At 42.5% G+C, this 11074-nt stretch overlaps 1 pseudogene across 1 annotated transcript; it reads right to left on the reverse strand.

The window, feature by feature from the left end:
* Nucleotides 1-8898: 8898 nt before the first annotated feature.
* Nucleotides 8899-10812, reverse strand: LOC147617035 (aldehyde oxidase GLOX pseudogene; annotated as a pseudogene). The gene has a single exon (XR_015262375.1). The product of XR_015262375.1 is annotated as an aldehyde oxidase GLOX pseudogene (transcript).
* Nucleotides 10813-11074: the final 262 nt, after the last annotated feature.

The raw sequence follows: 11074 nt of genomic DNA on the forward strand, positions 1-11074 counted from the left end.
ATTTCTCCAATTGATGAAAAATTGATGTGTTTTGATTCATTTAGATATCAAAACACTCAAAAATCCCAATTTCGACTATTCATATGATCAATTTAGACCCTAATTAACACATTTTCTAAATTTTTGGCCTCTTGAATAAGATTAATCACCCTTAATGACAAAAACCAGTCCATTAAGAGAAATTAGTCAAATTCAAGGATTTTTTGATGGTTTTAAGAATTTTTTTGAAAGACTAAGCTACTCCTCATGCTTGCTAGCACTTTAATCCAAACAATTTCAATATATATATATAATTAAACTAAAATTAATGATCTTAGATCTTTGTTTAAACTAAAGAGAGCTAACATTCACTAAGAAATGCATTCTCTTGCATTGTTTGATGCAATGGATGCAAACTAAGCCTAATAAAAACTATGTGCAAGTCCTAAGAACATGAAAAACCACAAAAACAACAAATTAATCTAAAATTTAAGCAAAAAGCATTCTTTTCAAAAACAAAAAAGAGAGCTATTCTACACCAAATCTCACACAATTCACCATCAAATCCACATCTTTTTCATGGAAAACCATTAATCAAGATAATGGGCAATGGGTTATGCATAGATTAGAGGCAAAACAATGGCAAAAGCCAAGGGATGGCTCCCCAGCAGTGGCGTCAAAAATGTTATGGCTCACCCTAATCCTCCTTGAAACACATCCAAAAAGAGATTACTTGGTGAACTGCAACTGTCGTCGCCGAACTCGTAACCCTTGAGGTCTCCAAGCTCTACAACTCCTTGAGAAGCAATTCCACCGTGTCTTCGCCGGCCGCGAGCGTTGTCACACCGCCGTGTTGCACTACGGGTCCTCATCCCTCCTCTCACCTCACTTCACTCACACACACTCACTAGCATGCATTGAAAAGATGTAGGGGAGAAGAGAGCTTGAGCTCTTACAAGCACACACACACACACTCACAAAACCCTAAAAGAGAACACACAAGGTGAGAGGCTGAAAATCTTCTTCTTCACACAACACTTAACACACCATATACAAAGATAAGAGTACACACATATGAAAAGGTACTCAACTAAATACATACTAAGATTCTCTATAGTGTGAACCCAACTAAATGAGCTGGCGCTATAACTATGCCAGTCTCTAGAATGGCTGTCACACAACTTGTCATCCCACTGGCCGCATATCACCCATGATCTCACCAAACCATGCCAGTGGTGTAAGTGTGGGGCATATCCCCCAGGCGGGTCATCAGTGTCCACCGCCTCACTAGATGAGCTCGATATCTCAACACTCCCCTCCTCGAGCTCAACTCCATCTCATGTACACCAAGCGAAGCCTTGAATCTACGGAGCTTCTCTGTACCCAATGCTTTGGTGAAGATGTTAGCGACCTGATCCTGTGTGGTGCTGACATAAACAAGGTATACGTCTCCCCTGCCAAAACCTTCTCTCTGACAAAATGGTAGTGGACCTCTATATGCTTCGTGTGCGAGCATGAAAAACTGGGTTCCTGGGCAACTGTATACTGCTAATGTTGTCACAGAAAATTATAACTTGTCTATCCACATGAAAAATTGGGTTCCTGGGCAACTGTATACTGCTAATGTTGTCACAGAAAATGATAACTTGTCTATCCACTGATAGACCCAAATCTGTAAGTAGCTTTCTCAACCAAGCTACCTCACATGCTGCCATAGCAGCACCTCTGTACTCCGCCTCTGTACTGGATAGAGCAACTGTAGGCTACTTCTTGCTGCTCCAAGTCACAACAGCACTCCCCAAAGAAAACATGAAGCCACTAGTAGATCTTGTATCTGAGATACTACCAGCCCAATCAGCATCTGTGTATCCATGTACACATATCTCTGTCCCAGTTTCATAAAATAGTCCACAATGCAAAGTAGACCTCACATACCTCAGTATGCATCTCAATGCATCCAAATGCGGCTTCTGAGGAACCTACATAAACTGACTCACCAACCCAACAGCATAGCTCAAATCTGGCTTGGTGATCGTCATGTAGATCAAGCTTCCTACGATGCGCCTATACATAGTAGGATCCTCCAAAATCTCTCCTAAATCTGCACTCAACTTGCCATTCTGATCCAATGGCACTGAGATAGGCTTACAACCTGTCATACCATACTTGGACAACATGTCCAAGCCATATTGTCTCTGCAGTAATCCAATACTATGTGGTGACCTAATCACCTCAATACCCAAGAAATATCTGAGCTCCCCCAGTTCCTTCATCTCAAACTTCTGCCTAAGCAAGATCTTTACATCAAAGATCTCTGCATCATGGTCCCCCGTAATAATGATCAGGTCATCTACATAGATGACAACAAGCACAACCCCTCTATCACTGTGTCTCACATACAGTGAGAAATCTGCATTGGCTACATGAAAGCCAATAGTGACAAGATATCTTGTCAGATCATGCTCTTGGTGCTTGTATTAAGACATACAAGGCTTTCTTCAACCTGTAAATATGCTCGGGGTGACTCACATCCTCATAACCAAGTGGCTGCAACATATACATCTCTTCCTGCAAATCCCCATGCAAGAATGCATTCTTTACATCCATCTGATGTAAAGACCATTGCTTTGACATAGCCTCATAATCAATGCCATATGTCTACGCATATCCTTTGGCTACCAATCTAGCCTTGTACCTGCTTATGCTTCCATCACTGTTATGTTTTATTTTGTACACCCACTTGCATCCAATGGCTTTCTTGCCTTTAGGCAATTGCACTAAATCCCAAGTCTCATTTCTATATAGTGCATCCATCTCCTTATCCATAGCTTTCTCCCAACACACATTTCCAACAGCCTCATCAATGCATGTGGGCTCTACAACCTGTACAACTTTTGCCATTTATGCATAGTGATGTGCCACATAACCATCATAAGTAAACCTCTGCATAGGATTCTTCACTCTCCCAGATCTTCGCAGCTTTGCATTCATGGCTTCCATAGCCTTCTTTACACCAGGTGTTCTCATAGCTGGTATCCCAAGATCCTCATCATGACTCATCTCTTGAGCCACTAGACTCTCCATCAACATGAGAATGCTTTGTAGAAATGTCAGGCATACTAAGGGGCTCAACCACTTTCTCTTTGCCTTTATGTGATGTACTAATCACATTTGTAGGACTGGTATTATGACACAGCCTGCCACTCCATGGTCTATCAACTAAACCAGTAGATGAGGACTCTCCTGGTCCACTCAAAGACTGTGATTGCTGACTTGCATTTTGTGCAACCACATTTCCACTCACATCAGCCCCAACAACTTCTTTTTCAGCAGCATACCAGCTTCTCATCTCATCAAAAACAACATCCCTACTTACCCTCAACTCACGTGTAGCAGGGTTATAACACCTGTATCCCTTTTGCTCAAGGGAATACCCAATAAACACACATTTTTTAGCTTTTGGATCTAGCTTAGTTCTCAGCTCATCTGGCACATGCACATATGCAATGCATCCAAAGACTTTCAGATGAGACAAATGAGGTTTTTTGCGAGTAAACCTCTCCTCTAGAGTTACATCATGTATGGCTGCAGTTGGAGTCTTGTTCATGATATAAACTACTGTAGAAATAGCCTCAACCCAATAGCTATGCAGCATATTCTTCTCTCCTATCAATGCTCGCGCAATCTTAGCAATGTGCCTGTTTTTTCACTCAACAACTCCATTTTGATGCGGAGTGTATCTGCATGTAAACTGTCTCCGAATAGCATTCTTCTTCAAAAATTCAGAGAACTCATTGGAGAAATACTGTCCCCCTCCACTTGACCTTAGGCACTTTGCATATTTCCCTGTTTGCTTTTCAACCATAACTATGAAATTCTAAAAATGAGTGAACACCTCACCCTTCTCCTTCATGAAGTATACCTACACTTTCCTTGTGTGGTGTTCAATAAATGTCACATAATACCTAAAGCGTCCCATAGACATGGTCTTCGTAGGACCCCATACATCTGAATGCACAACATCTAGTGCATTTTTGCTCACATTTCTATCATGTGAAAATACATGGTTTGTTTGCTTTCCAAATTGGCATGCTTTACATATTTTCTGCATACCTTCAACTTTAAACTTTGGCAGCCCTGTCACAATTCCTTTAGTCTACATAGACTTCATTCTCTGCACATTCACATGTCCAATTCTTTTATGCCAAATGTCTGTGTCTGCAACAATTCTTGAACCATTTGCAAACATTGCAGCACTCACTTCAGGCATGTTTACATTCAATGTAAACATTTTCCCACTTTGTTGCCTTTTGCAACCAACCTGCACTAAGTCTTGTCTTTAAAGTCTTCAACATAACAACCATCAGGGTTAAACTGAACCTGCAAACCGTGCTTAATCATCTAGCCAACTGAAACCAGATTCTTTATTATGTTCGAAACATGAAGTACGTCTGTAAGGTACAACACTTTGCCATCGTGCATAGACAATGGCACATCGCCAACATGGGCAATTGGATGAGCAGTGTCATCCCCTATTTCCACAAAACCTAGTCTTTCAAGGTTTTTCATCTCCTTGAACCACTCCCCATGACTTGTCATGTGGTTCGAAGCACCTGAATCAATGTACCATACATCATCTTTATGTGCTGCTTCAACATTTTCAGACATGGCATTAACGACATGTTGTTTAACAAAAACCTTTCATTATTCTCATTGTTTCTGCTCGAGGATGCATAGTTATTTTGCTGTAATTTTCCATTTTGCAAGTCAGCATGCTTCTTATAATAATCTGCCTGCACATGTCCAGTCTTACCACGATTAAAGCATCCATGTGTATCATTATACTACCTTTGCTAATTTCCATGACCTCTTTGACTGCCCTTGTCTCTGAATTGGCCTTTTTCCCCTGCGTGTTGTTGTGTTGTTGTGAATTCTAGGACTGTTGATACTGCTTCTGGCCATAATTTTGATTACCTATTCAGCCTCTGAATTGGCCTTTTCCACCTGCGTGTTATTGTTGTTGTGAATTCTGGGACTGTTGTTGTTGCTGCTCTGCTGGCCATAATTTTGATTACCTATTCGGCCACCTCCTTTGCTGCGTCCACGACCTCCTCTACCTCGTCCTCTTCCTGAACTTGTGTAGAAGGCCTGTTGCTCTGAACTATTTTTGTTTTGTGAAGACTGTTGGTCTTCACCCAAGCTCTTCTCTGTGTAGAAGGCCTGTTGCTCTGAACTATTTTTGTTTTGTGAAGACTGTTGGTCTTCACCCAAGCTCTTCTCTTCTATAATCAACATAGACACCAAATTTGTGAAATTGGGAATGTTTTCCCGAGTCTGAATAGACGTCTTGAACGCCTTGTATTGTGATCCGAGACCACGTAGACAGACTTCCACCTTATCATCATCATCTATTGAAACACCAATAGATGCAAGGGATTCCACAATACCCTTGATCTTCAATGCATAGTCATTCATAGACATACTCTTTTTCTCCACAGTATGAAGTTCATTCTTCATCTGTATCTTTCGTGCCTTGGTATTCATTTCATAGAGTTTTACCAAGGTGTCCCACGCCTCCTTGGGGGACTTGGCATCTTGTATGTGCCTAATCATGGTGTCTTCCTGTATACTGATAGAGAGCCAATACATAACTTTTCTGGCTCCTTGGTTCCAATCCTTGAAGTTTTTCACATCTGCAGCAGTTGGATTGATCTCCGGTATCTCCGGTGCCTCTTCATGCTCACCTTCTATGTAGTCCCAGTAACCCTTTCCCATCTCAAGAAATTTGTTAACCTGAACCTCCAAGCATGGAAGTTGTTCTTATCAAGCTTCTCAGCAACAATCTGGTTTATGCCATCATTTGACATCTTGCCAGACATACAAATTTACCAGAAACAGCACTCTAATTTGTGCAAACTACTGTATTTTTTGCAGCAGTACTGTACTACACTCAAATGTCACAACCAGTGACCTCAATGTGCATACATACACCCAATGGCAACTGTTAACCTCCTTGCAGCACAACCAATCTATCTTCCTACAGTTCTTAAAATAGAGTTTTGCAGAGAAATGATGACTTACCCGCAGTGCTTGAAATCGCCTGCTTTCTGAAAAACAGAGGTTCTAACGCACCCGAAACGTGTTTTTGGCTCGAAAAATGCCGTTCGATAAGACAGTATAGTTGCCCTATAGCTTTACTCCCGCGAAGAAAGCTCCTCAATCAAAGATCGTTTGCCGGTGCCTCGCGTAGAGCTCCCGACAAGGGTGTAGTCGCCAACACAAATAGGGAGGAGTAGTTGAAGCTCTTACCCTCATACCGCTTCCTGTGCTTCTCTTGCTTGCAACTCAGGCCTTAGCATAAACCAAGCTTTGATACCATGAAAAGATACAGGGAAGAAGAGAGCTTGAGCTCTTGCAAAGCACACACACACACTCACAAAACCCTAAAAGAGAACACATAAGGTGAGAGGCTGAAAATCTTCTTCTTCATCACACAACACTCAACACACCATATACAAAGATAAGAGTACACACATGAAAAGGTACTCGACCAAATACATACTAGGGTTCTCTATAGTGTGAACCCAACTAAATGAACTGGCACTATAACTATGCCAGTCTTTAGAATGGCTGTCACACAGCCTGTCATCCCACTGGCCGCATATCACCCATGATCTCAGCAACCATGCCAGTGGTGTAAGTGTGGGGCCTATCCCCCAGGCGGGTCATTAGTGTCCACCACCTCACTAGATGAGCTCGATATCTCAACATGCACTAGGGAGAGAGATCAGCAAGTCTTAGAGGATTAGCAAGAGCAAGACTCAATTGCACAATGGGAGAGTATATTGTATTATGAGAGAAATTCACTTGTATACATGGCCATAAGTGTTCACACTCACTTAAACTGTGGCCGACCGAGCACTTTAGGCTCATAAGAGGCTTAATGCTATTACAATGACTACTCTCATAATATATCCATGAAGTACATCACTTTTAGGACTTTATCCTAACTTGCTACCACACGCTCTTGAAGCAGGAATCGCTATAAATACTCTGTCATACCATTACGGGCGCCCGTCCAAGTTGTAGGCTTTGGACACTATTGCTTCATATCTTGAATGCTTGTTCCTTTGGTGTATCTACCGTGACTCCTTGATGTAAGATGATGGCGGTAGCTCTTATTAATCCTAGAATTGGATTAACATTGTCAAACCTACTATGCTTTGTCATTTGGTAATAAAAACTTGGATATGTAAAATATTTCTTTTGTGAACATGTGTTTATTTTACTGATAAAAAAGAAGTTCAATGTGGGTATAGTTATGCTTCCATTTTAATACGATTTTACATTGCATTTGGAAGGATCTAAATGTAGGACGATCAAGTTATACTAGATGGATTTAGAAGGGCCTAAATGCATTTTAAATTGCATTTGGAGGGTCTGAATGAAGACAATCAAGGTGTACTAGATGGATCAATTATTTTTAAATAAATTCTATAACAACTTTCAATAAATGATTTTAACTCATAAGTTTATCAAGGTTTACTGAATACCTATTTTTGTAGTTTGATTGAGATTGCCATTTTTTTGCTATCATTTAAAATAATTTATAGAGGTCAAAAGCTTTACAAGCATACGTCATAGTTTGGTCACACTAGATCTAGAGTCACAAATAGGTGGACCCTTGCTCCAATGTATTTTTCTAAGTGTGTACTTGCACTTGTGTAAATAAAAGGTGAAATTGGCTTTTGAGACCTTCACCTTTTTTATCATGTTTTTCTCAATCAATTATTTATTTTTAAATAACTTTTATGATGACTTCCATTAATTGATTTTAAATCATAAGTTTGTCAAAGTTTACACTATACCTATTTTTATAGTTTGATTGAGATTACCATTATTTAAAGCTTGTTGCTATTATTTAAAATACTGGTGAAAAGCTTCATAGGCATAAGTTATAGTTTGTTCACAATAGGTCTAGAGTCACAAATAGGTATGCAAGCCTAGAGTGGTGAGTGTACTTGCCTTTCTATAGGTAAAAGCTTACACTGGCTTTCAAGACCTTCATGTTTTTCTCAATCAATTATTTATTTTTACTATCTTGACTCGGAGTACATCACCACTCTAGTAGCCTATTAGTGCAAGGAGTTTTGAGTGTGTGATATATGTGTGACCACACGTGTGTGTTAAAATTTTATCATATGTAGAGTATAAAGTTTTATATGTGATAAAAGTTTTTTCTAGAATGTGTGAAAGTTTCACATGTTAGATAGATTCACTTGTGAGAGAGTTGAAAAAACCACATACTGATTATACTTCAACAAGTGTTAGATAGATTCACTTGTGAGAGAGTTGAAAAAACCACATACTGATTATACTTCAACAAGTGTTAATTAATCCATGTGTTAATAATTATCACATGACAAATTTAAAAAGATTCACTTGTGATAAAAATGGCAAGTGCTACTAGATATTATATTAACATGTGAAGATGTCTTTATGCTAAATAATAACATGTATGACAAAAACCAACATGGCATGGTGGGAAAAAAATGGTAGCACCACGTGGGAATGAAGAATACCACATGGCAAAAAAAAAGAAGCACATATGAAATGTGGCGATCCACACATGCGCAAGTGTGAAAGTAGATATGGGCGCTTCCATATCCACACATGCTATAATTTCTAGAATTTCTAGTGGCAGATTACGGCCATAATTGAAATGCCTCTGGGTGGATTACAACTATGATTGTATCGCCTGATGTGGGTGGGTACTGAAGTTGCCACTATAGAAATGGAAAAAGAAAAGGAAAAATGGTTGCGTTTAAGCATACATATTATGTTAATCAACGAGCTAGGTGGAAATGGAGTTTAGATGGGAGTGTGATTAGAGAGACAATGGGCAAACAAATGCTACTGGGAAAAGAAAAGAAAAAAGGGTTTGTTAAAGCACATATATTATGTTAATCAACCAGGTAGGTGTAAATGGGCTTTACATGGGAGTGTGTGGTTAGAGGTGCCAATGGTCATAAAAATGGAGTTTAGATGGGAGAGAGGGCAATGGTCATACAAGTGGAGTTTAGACGGGAGTGTGTGGTTAGAGAGGCCAATGGTCATACAAGTGGAGTTTACATGGGAGAGAGGCAGTCGCTTTATCCAAATCGGACCCAAGAGCCCGGGCTGGGGATACCAGCATTGACGACAAAGAGGAGGTAGTAGCCGGCTGGGGCAGCGACGGAGCTAGGGGGTGCGGTGACAGTGGAGGAGTAGAGATCTCCGACAGTTTGAAGGGGGGTGGAGGCGAGGATAAGCTGGCGCTGGTTCATAGAGAAGGTGTGGGTGGTGAAGGGAGGCGCATAAACTCTGTATTCTACGTCTGCTGGTGTTGATGCGAGCGCAAACTCCACTGTGAACGACGCCCCATAGCCTATCGCCGTCTTTGACAAAGAAGCCACCTTCGGCCTTTGACCGGCATACGCATCGTCTAAATAATAAGGACTATATGCTTCCACCCTCAATTCTGTCGGAAACTCCACTCCCGCGAAGTCGTAGCCCACATTCGGATTGCTCCCCCCCACAAGTACCCTCCCGTCCGGCAGCACATTCGCCGTCGAATGATACAGCCTCGGTATTGTTGTCCCCGCCAACCCTTGGAAGCGTGACCCTTCCGCCCCATCCGGCATGTACAGCACCGGATGTAGATTCGGATTCGCTGCATTGCCCCACCCCGCAGCCCCCGTCTCCGCTCCGTTGATGATCAGCACCTCCCCTGTTGGAAGAATCAGCATGTCTCCCATCACCCTCGGCGACGGCATGGTTTCCATCGCCCACGACGGAGATTCGTCCGTTATCACCATCCTGCCGCAGCTCTGCAGCGCCGTGACCTGCACTTTGGCGGAATTCGCCTGCTCATACGCGCCGTCCGGTGATCCCCCGCAGATGAGAATTTCTACACTTTGGAAATTATCGGCGCTGGAGAGCGGCAGCATGACGGAGGAGCCGGACGACGGATAATTCCTTCCGCCACCCCCTGGAAGATCCGGGAACGTCTTCAGAACCTGGTTTTTGCTGTAATCCAGCAAAATAGACTGCTTGTTGGCGAAGACGAAGAGATTCCCGTCGGAGGAGAGGTGTACAAAAGGGTACAGATTGTTTTCGACGCCTGGCACGTTGGTTTCCCTCAGGAAGCTGAATGCGACGGGGCCGCCTTTCGATGGAACGAACTCGTAGCTGAAGGAGGCTCTGCCGCCGACGACAATCATGCTGCCGTCCGGCAGGATCTGGTTGGAGGCGTACCACCGTGCGGCGCCCATGAGGGGGTAGGACTCGCTCCAATCACAGGAGCTGTCGGAGCAAGGAGAGAAGTGTCGGACGGCTTCAGCGCCGTCGTTGTAGCCACCGGTGGAGACGAGCGTTCCGTCGGCGAGGAAGGCGCCGGAGGAGCACCAAGTGTCGGTAAGCACCTCCAAAGGACGGACTGTGTTGCCGGAGATTGTGTATTCAATGGAATGAGCGTAGCAATCCACCTTGAGAGCAAGGTCGTTGGGGTCGTTCCGGCACTTTCCGTTGGGAAGCTTGAGCTGGGAGGGGCCGTAGTCAGTGCGATCAAACATGATGACTGTGTTTACATGAGTTAATGTCATGTGCATTGCAGAGACTCCTGCATTTTGCACTAGCAATTGCCAACTGCCGGACGACACAGCCTCAACGACGGCAGCATTTTGCTCCGACACAAAGCTAAGAAAGCTAAAAGCAAGAAAGCAAAAGGCAACTGCGGCCATGGAAGCGAAGCAAAAAGCAAAAAGCAGCCACCTCGACTATGCTACCAGTAAGTTGATTTCATTACATGTCTGCACGACCAACAACGTTGGTTTTTAAAGAGGGCGGCCTGAAAGAGACGTAGAAACGGACGTAGTTTGGAAGACGACGGAAAGAAAATGCCGGACACTGTCGTTGGGCTTCCGTGTAGGACTCCACTCCTGATGATTGACGACCACTTGATGAATTTGACTACCACAAATTGACTACCACAAATTGTAGGACTCCACTCCTGATGAATTTGACTGCAGTACCCACGTTTTCTTCTAAATTTTCA

Source organism: Cibotium barometz, chromosome 37 (assembly GCF_041138505.1).
Source record: "Cibotium barometz isolate CiBa-2024 chromosome 37, ASM4113850v1, whole genome shotgun sequence".
Taxonomy (NCBI): Eukaryota; Viridiplantae; Streptophyta; class Polypodiopsida; order Cyatheales; family Cibotiaceae; genus Cibotium; species Cibotium barometz.